Below are 12416 nucleotides of genomic sequence, written 5' to 3' on the forward strand. Positions count from 1 at the left end.
CATTCAACATTATATCATTTTTCTGGAAAAAAAAATCTTGATATTTCTAGATTTTTTCAAAAGGATTTTTTATTAGAACAATACTGTTTATTACATTTGTGTATACAACTGATTCCTCATGAACAGCCTGCAACAAGTGACTAAATCTATCTTTTATTCTCTTGCCCTTTATAATTCTATTAATAAATACCTTATAAAGAGATCAGTATATTGCCATATTCCCATAGATCCCAATTCACATAGTAGAAAAAATTCATCATATTATTTCTATATCACTTTATATCTCATTATAAATTGTAACTACATATAAAGCTACTGCTGAAAGAACAATCACAGACATACGGGAATAGAGAACATCTATGTCCTAAGTGATCCTCACCTCCCCCAGATCGTTGTCTGAGATAAAAGTGACTTTTTAAATTTATCCTTTGTTATCCTCTATTCCCTAAATTAGACCTTATTTATTTCGTTAAATGTGACAGTATAATTAACTGTCCACCCGTGATTCCTAGAAATACATAGGGAAGCCGTCCGGCCTACATCATGTCTTATCTCCACATTCAATCTTATTTAATCCGACAAAATGTGGCAAGTACAATATGCATCCCATTTGTTCCTATGCAGATACTTCAGGATTTCATCGCATCTGAGATGTCTAGAAAGAGAAATAGGATGTATATATTACTCATTATCCTAATCACATAATACCACTAACATCATATTCTCGATTCAGGCCATTCGGATATAAAGTTCCCAAAGTATAAATCCAAAAGGCTTCTCTACGTAAAAGGATTTTTTTGATACTGCCTCCTCTTCTAGGTGTATCTATTTGTTCTAACACCTGATATTTCAATTGGGCTATTGAATGTCCTTTTTCCTTAAAATGTAATGGAAGGGGAAGCGAAGTATCTCCACACCTGATAGTGGATTTATGTTTATTAACCCGTGTTCCTACTGACTGCATTGTTTCTCCAATATATGAAAAACCACACGGACATTTTATCTGATAAACCACATTTGTAGATTTACACGTGTAGAAGCCCTTAATATTAAATCTTTTACCTGTCCTAGGATGACTAAAATATTCCCCCTTAATTACATTATTACATTGAGCACAATTCAGACAGGGATACGTTCCTTTATTTTTTGTTGTAAGAAAAGTTTGTCTTGGAATTATTGCATCGCTCCCAACATCCGCCCGTATTAGTTTATCCTTCACATTGGGCAATCTCTTGTTACAGATAAGGGGAGGTATATTAAATTCCATCACATTCGGATATGCCTGCCCTAGAATATGCCAATATTTCTTTATAATCTGATCTACTTTTAAATTGACCGGATGATATTCTCTCACAAAGCATATACGTGATTCATCCCTTCTACGTGTTTTTCCATCAGTAACCACCTCTCTTAATGCCCCATCTAGAATACGTTGAGGATAGTCTCTCAATCTAAAATTTTCACACATTTCCTCAATTCTTTTTGAACAGATAGAGGGGTTGGTAACAATCCTAGTCACTCGCTGAAACTGTGATTTGGGGATAGCCTTTTTAACAGAACATGGGTGTGCACTCCTAAAATGTAAGATACTATTCCTGTCCGTATCTTTTTTATATAAATCTGTCTCAAAGTCCCCTTTCTCATTCCTAATAACCATAGTGTCCAAAAAATTTATCCTCTCAGTGCTATATGAAATGGTAAATTTTAGTTCACTCCATACACTATTCAAATCATCATAGAATGTCACCCTAATGATGGAATTTAATATACCTCCCCTTATCTGTAACAAGAGATTGCCCAATGTGAAGGATAAACTAATACGGGCGGATGTTGGGAGCGATGCAATAATTCCAAGACAAACTTTTCTTACAACAAAAAATAAAGGAACGTATCCCTGTCTGAATTGTGCTCAATGTAATAATGTAATTAAGGGGGAATATTTTAGTCATCCTAGGACAGGTAAAAGATTTAATATTAAGGGCTTCTACACGTGTAAATCTACAAATGTGGTTTATCAGATAAAATGTCCGTGTGGTTTTTCATATATTGGAGAAACAATGCAGTCAGTAGGAACACGGGTTAATAAACATAAATCCACTATCAGGTGTGGAGATACTTCGCTTCCCCTTCCATTACATTTTAAGGAAAAAGGACATTCAATAGCCCAATTGAAATATCAGGTGTTAGAACAAATAGATACACCTAGAAGAGGAGGCAGTATCAAAAAAATCCTTTTACGTAGAGAAGCCTTTTGGATTTATACTTTGGGAACTTTATATCCAAATGGCCTAAATCGAGAATATGATGTTAGTGGTATTATGTGATTAGGATAATGAGTAATATATACATCCTATTTCTCTTTCTAGACATCTCAGATGCGATGAAATCCTGAAGTATCTGCATAGGAACAAATGGGATGCATATTGTACTTGCCACATTTTGTCGGATTAAATAAGATTGAATGTGGAGATAAGACATGATGTAGGCCGGACGGCTTCCCTATGTATTTCTAGGAATCACGGTGGACAGTTAATTATACTGTCACATTTAACGAAATAAATAAGGTCTAATTTAGGGAATAGAGGATAACAAAGGATAAATTTAAAAAGTCACTTTTATCTCAGACAACGATCTGGGGGAGGTGAGAATCACTTAGGACATAGATGTTCTCTATTCCCGTATGTCTGTGATTGTTCTTTCAGTAGTAGCTTTATATGTAGTTACAATTTATAATGAGATATAAAGTGATATAGAAATAATATGATGAATTTTTTCTACTATGTGAATTGGGATCTATGGGAATATGGCAATATACTGATCTCTTTATAAGGTATTTATTAATAGAATTATAAAGGGCAAGAGAATAAAAGATAGATTTAGTCACTTGTTGCAGGCTGTTCATGAGGAATCAGTTGTATACACAAATGTAATAAACAGTATTGTTCTAATAAAAAATCCTTTTGAAAAAATCTAGAAATATCAAGATTTTTTTTTCCAGAAAAATGATATAATGTTGAATGTGTTTAATAAAAAGAACATTGAGAAATTTAGATGGCAATATCTTTGATACATTTATGAAATGGAATCTATGTTTTAGGATTTATATTCTCATATTTGGTTGGAGATTATTTATATATATGAATTTACTTGTCATTGATATATTTGATTCCATGGGAAATATTAAAAAATCCTAAAAACATTAAGGATTTTTTTCTGGAAAGACTATGAAATGTTATATATTTTTAGCTAAAAGAATGTGGAGAAATAAAGATATAATGTGGTATATGCATGCAATAAATTTTACAATCTACGATGTATATGGTCTTTGTGTAATTGGGGATTATTTAAATATATGAATTCACTTGTTCTTTTTCATTGTGCAACTTGAGTTTATTATTGCTTAATTTTTTTGTATGTTGTTGTAAATTCTGTTATATATAATTTTTTTATTGGTCTACTCTTTTTTTTATGTTAATGAGAATTATGTCATTTCCGGGGATTTGTTTATAAATATTTTGACTGAATGTATTTAACCACAATTGAAAAAAGCCTTGGACAGGCTGAAACGTCTTGTGTGAGTTGTGGAATAAATCAACTGATTATCAACACGTGAGTGCCGGGATTTTCTTTTCCTACTGATACAGATGAGACCTAAGGACGCAGGAGCTGACAAATCCCTACTCCACTAAATCTATGTAGAGACTCAAGGAGCTTCAGGTCACAAGACATTCTCAGGTCATCTGTCTGGCAGCAGAGACCAGCCCAGCAGAGGCCAGCCCCGCAGAGACCAGCCCAGCAGAGGCCAGCCCCGCAGAGTCCAGCCCCGCAGAGACCAACCCGGCAGAGGCCAGCCCCGCAGAGACCAGCCCCGCAGAGACCAACCCGGCAGAGGCCAGCCCCGCAGAGACCAGCCCCGCAGAGACCAGCCCAGCAGAGACCAGCCCCGCAGAGACCAGCCCAGCAGAGACCAGCCCCGCAGAGGCCAGCCCCGCAGAGACCAGCCCCGCAGAGACCAGCCCCGCAGAGGCCAGCCCAGCAGAGGCCAGCCCCGCAGAGACCAACCCGGCAGAGGCCAGCCCCGCAGAGACCAGCCCCGCAGAGGCCAGCCCCGCAGAGACCAGCCCCGCAGAGACCAACCCGGCAGAGGCCAGCCCCGCAGAGGCCAGCCCCGCAGAGACCAACCCGGCAGAGGCCAGCCCCGCAGAGACCAGCCCCGCAGAGACCAGCCCAGCAGAGACCAGCCCCGCAGAGACCAGCCCCGCAGAGACCAGCCCCGCAGAGACCAGCCCAGCAGAGGCCAGCCCCGCAGAGACCAGCCCCGCAGAGACCAGCCCCGCAGAGACCAACCCGGCAGAGGCCAGCCCCGCAGAGACCAGCCCCGCAGAGACCAGCCCCGCAGAGACCAACCCGGCAGAGGCCAGCCCCGCAGAGACCAGCCCCGCAGAGGCCAGCCCCACAGAGACCAGCCCAGCAGAGACCAGCCCCGCAGAGACCAGCCCCGCAGAGACCAACCCGGCAGAGACCAGCCCCGCAGAGACCAGCCCGGCAGAGGCCAGCCCAGCAGAGGCCAGCCCCGCAGAGGCCAGCCCCGCAGAGACCAGCCCGGCACAGGCCAGCCCAGCAGAGACCAGCCCCGCAGAGACCAGCCCAGCAGAGGCCAGCCCGGCAGAGGCCAGCCCCGCAGAGACCAGCCCAGCAGAGGCCAGCCCCGCAGAGGCCAGCCCGGCAGAGGCCAGCCCCGCAGAGACCAGCCCCGCAGAGACCAGCCCGGCAGAGGCCAGCCCGGCAGAGACCAGCCCCGCAGAGACCAGCCCCGCGGAGACCAGCCCCGCAGAGATCAGCCCAGCAGAGACCAGCCCCGCAGAGGCCAGCCCGGCAGAGACCAGCCCGGCAGAGACCAGCCCCGCAGAGACCAGCCCAGCAGAGACCAGCCCCGCAGAGGCCAACCCCGCAGAGGCCAGCCAGGCAGAGGCCAGCCCCGCAGAGACCAGCCCCGCAGAGACCAACCCGGCAGAGGCCAGCCCCGCAGAGACCAGCCCCGCAGAGACCAGCCCCGCAGAGACCAGCCCAGCAGAGACCAGCCCCGCAGAGACCAGCCCCGCAGAGGCCAGCCCCGCAGAGACCAGCCCCGCAGAGACCAGCCCCGCAGAGACCAGCCCAGCAGAGGCCAGCCCCGCAGAGACCAGCCCCGCAGAGACCAGCCCCGCAGAGACCAACCCGGCAGAGGCCAGCCCCGCAGAGACCAGCCCCGCAGAGACCAGCCCCGCAGAGACCAACCCGGCAGAGGCCAGCCCCGCAGAGACCAGCCCCGCAGAGGCCAGCCCCGCAGAGACCAGCCCCGCAGAGACCAACCCGGCAGAGACCAGCCCCGCAGAGGCCAGCCCCGCAGAGACCAGCCCCGCAGAGGCCAGCCCCGCAGAGACCAGCCCCGCAGAGGCCAGCCCCGCAGAGACCAGCCCAGCAGAGGCCAGACCAGCAGAGACCAGCCCCGCAGAGACCAGCCCAGCAGAGGCCAGACCAGCAGAGACCAGCCCCGCAGAGACCAGCCCAGCAGAGGCCAGCCCCGCAGAGGCCAGCCCCGCAGAGGCCAGCCCGGCAGAGGCCAGCCCCGCAGAGACCAGCCCCGCAGAGACCAGCCCCGCAGAGACCAGCCCGGCAGAGGCCAGCCCGGCAGAGACCAGCCCCGCAGAGACCAGCCCCGCGGAGACCAGCCCCGCAGAGATCAGCCCAGCAGAGACCAGCCCCGCAGAGGCCAGCCCGGCAGAGACCAGCCTGGCAGAGACCAGCCCCGCAGAGACCAGCCCAGCAGAGACCAGCCCCGCAGAGGCCAACCCCGCAGAGGCCAGCCAGGCAGAGACCAGCCCCGCAGAGACCAGCCCGGCAGAGACCAGCCCGGCAGAGGCCAGCCCGGCAGAGGCCAGCCCCGCAGAGACCAGCCCCGCAGAGGCCAGCCCGGCAGAGGCCAGCCCCGCAGAGACCAGCCCCGCAGAGGCCAGCCCGGCAGAGGCCAGCCCGGCAGAGACCAGCCCCGCAGAGGCCAGCCCGGCAGAGGCCGGCCCAGCAGAGACCGGTCCCGCAGAGACCGGCCCCGCAGAGACCGGCCCCGCAGAGGCCAGCCCGGCAGAGGCCAGCCCGGCAGAGACCAGCCCGGCAGAGGCCAGCCCGGCAGAGACCAGCCCGGCAGAGGCTAGCCCAGCAGAGGCTAGCCCAGCAGAGGCCAGCCCAGCAGAGGCCAGCCCGGCAGAGAAGCAGAACGCAAAATCAAGTGAGATGATTATGTGTGGTGTGCGCATCATATTATGTAAGATGGACACTGTGTGTGGGGGAATGTACTGAAAGAACCTCATACTGTGTGGGGGGAATGTACTGAGAGGACATCATACTGTGTGTGAGGGGAATGTACTGTGAAAACATTATACTGTGTGTGGAGGAATGTACTGTGAGCACATCATACTGTGTGTGGGGGGATGTACTGTGGGGACATCATACTGTGTGTGGAGGAATGTACTGTGGGGACATCATACTGTGTGTGGAGGAATGTACTGTGAGGACATCATACTGTGTGTGGGGGAATGTACTGTGAGGACATCATACTGTGTGTGGAGGAATGTACTGTGAGGACATTATACTGTGTGTGGGGAATGTACTGTGGGGACATCATACTGTGTGTGGGGTGGAATGTACTGTGGGGACATCATACTGTGTGGGGGGAATGTACTGTGGAGACATCATACTGTGTGTGGGGGGAATGTACTGTGGGGACATCATACTGTGTGTGGGGGGAATGTACTGTGGGGGCATCATACTGTGTGTGGGGGAATGTACTGTGAGGACATCATACTGTGTGTGGGGGGAATGTACTGTGAGGACATCATACTGTGTGTATGGGGGAATGTACTGTGAGGACATCATACTGTGTGTGGAGGAATGTACTGAGAGGACATCATACTGTGTGTGGGGGGAATGTACTGTGGGGACATCATACTGTGTGTGGGGGGAATGTACTGTGAGGACATCATACTGTGTGTGGGGGGAATGTACTGTGAGGACATCATACTGTGTGTGGGGAATGTACTGTGGAGACATCATACTGTGTGTGGGGTGAATGTACTGTGGGGACATCATACTGTGTGTGGGGGGAATGTACTGTGAGGACATCATACTGTGTGTGGAGGAATGTACTGTGAGGACATCATACTGTGTGTGGGGGGAATGTACTGTGGAGACATCATACTGTGTGTGGAGGAATGTACTGAGAGGACATCATACTGTGTGTGGGGGGAATGTACTGTGGAGACATCATACTGTGTGTGGAGGAATGTACTGAGAGGACATCATACTGTGTGTGGGGGGAATGTACTGTGGAGACATCATACTGTGTGTGGAGGAATGTACTGAAAGGACATCATACTGTGTGTGGAGGGAATGTACTGTGAGGACATCATACTGTGTGTGGAGGAATGTACTGAGAGGACATCATACTGTGTGTGGGGGAATGTACTGTGGGGACATCATACTGTGTGGGGGGGATGTACTGTGGGGACATCATACTGTGTGTGGGGGGAATGTACTGTGAGGACATCATACTGTGTGTGGAGGAATGTACTGTGAGGACATCATACTGTGTGTGGGGGGAATGTACTGTGAGGACATCATACTGTGTGTGGGGGAGTGTACTGAGAGGACATCATACTGTGTGTGGGGGGAATGTACTGTGAGGACATCACACTGTGTGTGGGGGAATGTACTGTGGGGACATCATACTGTGTGTGGGGGGAATGTACTGTGGGGACATCATACTGTGTGTGGGAGGAATGTACTGAGAGGACATCATACTGTGTGTGGGGGGAATGTACTGTGAGGACATCATACTGTGTGTGGTGGGGAATGTACTGTGGAGACATCATACTGTGTGTGGGGGGAATGTACTGTGGGGACATCATACTGTGTGTGGGGGGAATGTACTGTGAGGACATCATACTGTGTGTGGGGGGAATGTACTGTGGGGACATCATACTGTGTGTGGGGGGAATGTACTGTGGGGACATCATACTGTGTGTGGGGGGAATGTACTGTGAGGACATCATACTGTGTGTGGGGGGAATGTACTGTGGGGACATCATACTGTGTGTGGGGGGAATGTACTGTGGGGACATTATACTGTGTGTGGAGGAATGTACTGTGGGGACATCATACTGTGTGTGTGGAGGAATGTACTGAGAGGACATCATACTGTGTGTGGGGGGAATGTACTGTGGGGACATCATACTGTGTGGGGGGAATGTACTGAGAGGACATCATACTGTGTGTGGAGGAATGTACTGTGAGGACATCATACTGTGTGTGGGGAATGTACTGTGGGGACACCATACTGTGTGTGGGGGGAATGTACTGTGGGGACATCATACTGTGTGTGGGGGGAATGTACTGTGGGGACATCATACTGTGTGTGGGGGGAATGTACTGAGAGGACATCATACTGTGTGTGGGGGGAATGTACTGTGAGGACATCATACTGTGTGTGGGGGTGGAATGTACTGTGAGGACATCATACTGTGTGTGGGGGGAATGTACTGTGAGGACATCATACTGTGTGTGGGGGGGAATGTACTGTGGGGACATCATACTGTGTGTGGGGGGAATGTACTGTGAGGACATCATACTGTGTGTGGGGGGGGAATGTACTGTGAGGACATCATACTGTGTGTGGGGGGAATGTACTGTGAGGACATCATACTGTGTGTGGGGGAATGTACTGTGGGGACATCATACTGTGTGTGGGGGGAATGTACTGTGAGGACATCATACTGTGTGTGGTGGGAATGTACTGTGGGGACATCATACTGTGTGGGGGGAATGTACTGTGAGGACATCATACTGTGTGTGGAGGGAATGTACTGAGAGGACATCATACTGTGTGTGGGGGGAATGTACTTTGAGGGCCTCATACTGTGTGTGGGGGGAATGTACTGTGAGGACATCATACTGTGTGTGGTGGGAATGTACTGTGGGGACATCATACTGTGTGGGGGGAATGTACTGTGAGGACATCATACTGTGTGTGGGGGGAATGTACTGAGAGGACATCATACTGTGTGTGGGAGGAATGTACTTTGAGGGCCTCATACTGTGAGTGGAGGAATGTACTGTGGGGACATCATACTGTGTGTGAGGGAATGTACTGTGAGGACATCATACTGTGTGTGTGGGGGAATGTACTGTGAGGACATCATACTGTGTGTGGGGGAATGTACTGTGAGGACATCATACTGTGTGTGGGGGGGGGAATGTACTGTGGGGACATCATACTGTGTGTGGGGGGAATGTACTGTGGGGACATCATACTGTGTGTGGGGGAATGTACTGTGGGGACATCATACTGTGTGTGGGGGAATGTACTGTGAGGACATCATACTGTGTGTGGGGGAATGTACTGAAAGAACCTTATACTGTGTGGGGGGAATGTACTGAGAGGACATCATACTGTGTGTGGGGGGAATGTACTGAGAGGACATCATACTGTGTGTGGGGGAATGTACTGTGGGGACATCATACTGTGTGTGTGGGGGGAATGTACTGTGAGGACATCATACTGTGTGTGGGGGAATGTACTGTGGGGACATCATACTGTGTGTGGGGGGAATGTACTGCGAGGATGTTATACTGTGTGTGGGGGAATGTACTGTGAGGACATCATACTGTGTGTATGGGGGAATATACTGAGAGGACATCATACTGTGTGTGGGGGGAATGTACTGTGAGGACATCATACTGTGTGTGGGGGGAATGTACTGTGAGGACATCATACTGTGTGTGGTGGGAATGTACTGTGGGGACATCATACTGTGTGTGGGGGGAATGTACTGTGAGGACATCATACTGTGTGTGGTGGGAATGTACTGTGGGGACATCATACTGTGTGGGGGGAATGTACTGTGAGGACATCATACTGTGTGTGGGGGGAATGTACTGAGAGGACATCATACTGTGTGTGGGGGGAATGTACTTTGAGGGCCTCATACTGTGTGTGGGGGGAATGTACTGTGAGGACATCATACCGTGTGTGGTGGGAATGTACTGTGGGGACATCATACTGTGTGGGGGGAATGTACTGTGAGGACATCATACTGTGTGTGGGGGGAATGTACTGAGAGGACATCATACTGTGTGTGGGGGGAATGTACTTTGAGGGCCTCATACTGTGAGTGGAGGAATGTACTGTGGGGACATCATACTGTGTGTGAGGGAATGTACTGTGAGGACATCATACTGTGTGTGTGGGGGAATGTACTGTGAGGACATCATACTGTGTGTGGGGGAATGTACTGTGAGGACATCATACTGTGTGTGGGGGGGAATGTACTGTGGGGACATCATACTGTGTGTGGGGGGAATGTACTGTGGGGACATCATACTGTGTGTGGGGGAATGTACTGTGGGGACATCATACTGTGTGTGGGGGAATGTACTGTGGGGACATCATACTGTGTGGGGGGGGAATGTACTGTGGGGACATCATACTGTGTGTGGGGGGAATGTACTGTGGGGACATCATACTGTGTGTGGGGGAATGTACTGTGGGGACATCATACTGTGTGTGGGGGAATGTACTGTGAGGACATCATACTGTGTGTGGGGGAATGTACTGAAAGAACCTCATACTATGTGGGGGGGAATGTACTGAGAGGACATCATACTGTGTGTGGGGGGAATGTACTGAGAGGACATCATACTGTGTGTGGGGGAATGTACTGTGGGGACATCATACTGTGTGTGTGGGGGGAATGTACTGTGAGGACATCATACTGTGTGTGGGGGAATGTGCTGTGGGGACATCATACTGTGTGTGGGGGGAATGTACTGCGAGGATGTTATACTGTGTGTGGGGGGAATGTACTGCGAGGATGTTATACTGTGTGTGGGGGAATGTACTGAGAGGACATCATACTGTGTGTGGGGGGAATGTACTGTGAGGACATCATACTGTGTGTGGGGGGAATGTACTGTGAGGATGTTATACTGTGTGTGGGGGAATGTACTGTGGGGACATCATACTGTGTGTGGAGGAATGTACTGTGGGGACATCATATGGTGTGTGGGGGGAATACCACATCATACTGTGTGTATGGGGGAATATACTGAGAGGACATCATACTGTGTGTGGGGGGAATGTACTGTGAGGACATCATACTGTGTGTGGGGGGAATGTACTGTGAGGATGTTATACTGTGTGTGGGGGAATGTACTGTGGGGACATCATACTGTGTGTGGGGGAATGTACTGTGGGGACATCATACGGTGTGTGGGGGGAATACCACATCATACTGTGTGTATGGGGGAATATACTGAGAGGACATCATACTGTGTGTGGGGGGAATGTACTGTGAGGACATCATACTGTGTGTGGGGGGAATGTACTGTGAGGACAATATACTGTGTGTGGGGAGAATGTACTGTGAGGATGTTATACTGTGTGTGGGGGAATGTACTGTGGGGACATCATACGGTGTGTGGGGGGAATATACTGTGGGGACATCATACTGTGAGTATGGGGGAATATACTGTGAGGACATCATACTGTGTGTGGGGGGAATGTACTGTGAGGATGTTATACTGTGTGTGGGGGAATGTACTGTGGGGACATCATACTGTGTGTGGGGGAATGTACTGTGGGGACATAATACTGTGTGTGGGGGAATGTACTGTGAGGACATCATACTATGTGGTGGGAATGTACTGTGAGGATATCATACTGTGTGTATGGGGGAATATACTGTGAGGACATCATACTGTGTGTGGGGGGAATGTACTGTGAGGACATCATACTGTGTGTGGGGGGAATGTACTGTGAGGACATCATACTGTGTGTGGGGGGAATGTACTGTGGGGACATCATACTGTGTGTGTGTGTGGTGGGGAATGTACTGTGAGGACATCATACTGTGTGTGTGGTGGGGAATGTACTGTGAGGACATCATACTGTGTGTGTGGTGGGGAATGTACTGTGGGGACATCATACTGTGTGGGGGAATGTACTGTGAGGACATCATACTGTGTGTGTGGTGGGGAATGTACTGTGGGGACATCATACTGTGTGTGGGGGGGAATGTACTGTGGGGACATCATACTGTGTGAGTGGTGGGGAATGTACTGTGAGGACATCATACTGTGTGTGTGGTGGGGAATGTACTGTGAGGACATCATACTGTTTGTGGGGGGAATGTACTGTGGGGACATCATACTGTGTGTGGGGGGAATGTACTGTGGGGACATCATACTGTGTGGGGGAATGTACTGTGAGGACATCATACTGTGTGTGTGGTGGGGAATGTACTGTGGGGACATAATACTGTGTGTGTGGGGGGAATGTACTGTGACGACATCATACTGTGTGTGGGGGGAATGTACTGAGGAGA

The sequence above is a fragment of the Phyllobates terribilis genome, unplaced genomic scaffold (assembly GCF_046119375.1).
Source record: "Phyllobates terribilis strain yellow unplaced genomic scaffold, ASM4611937v1 Scaffold_1__5_contigs__length_1240528914, whole genome shotgun sequence".
In the NCBI taxonomy this organism is placed as follows: Eukaryota; Metazoa; Chordata; class Amphibia; order Anura; family Dendrobatidae; genus Phyllobates; species Phyllobates terribilis.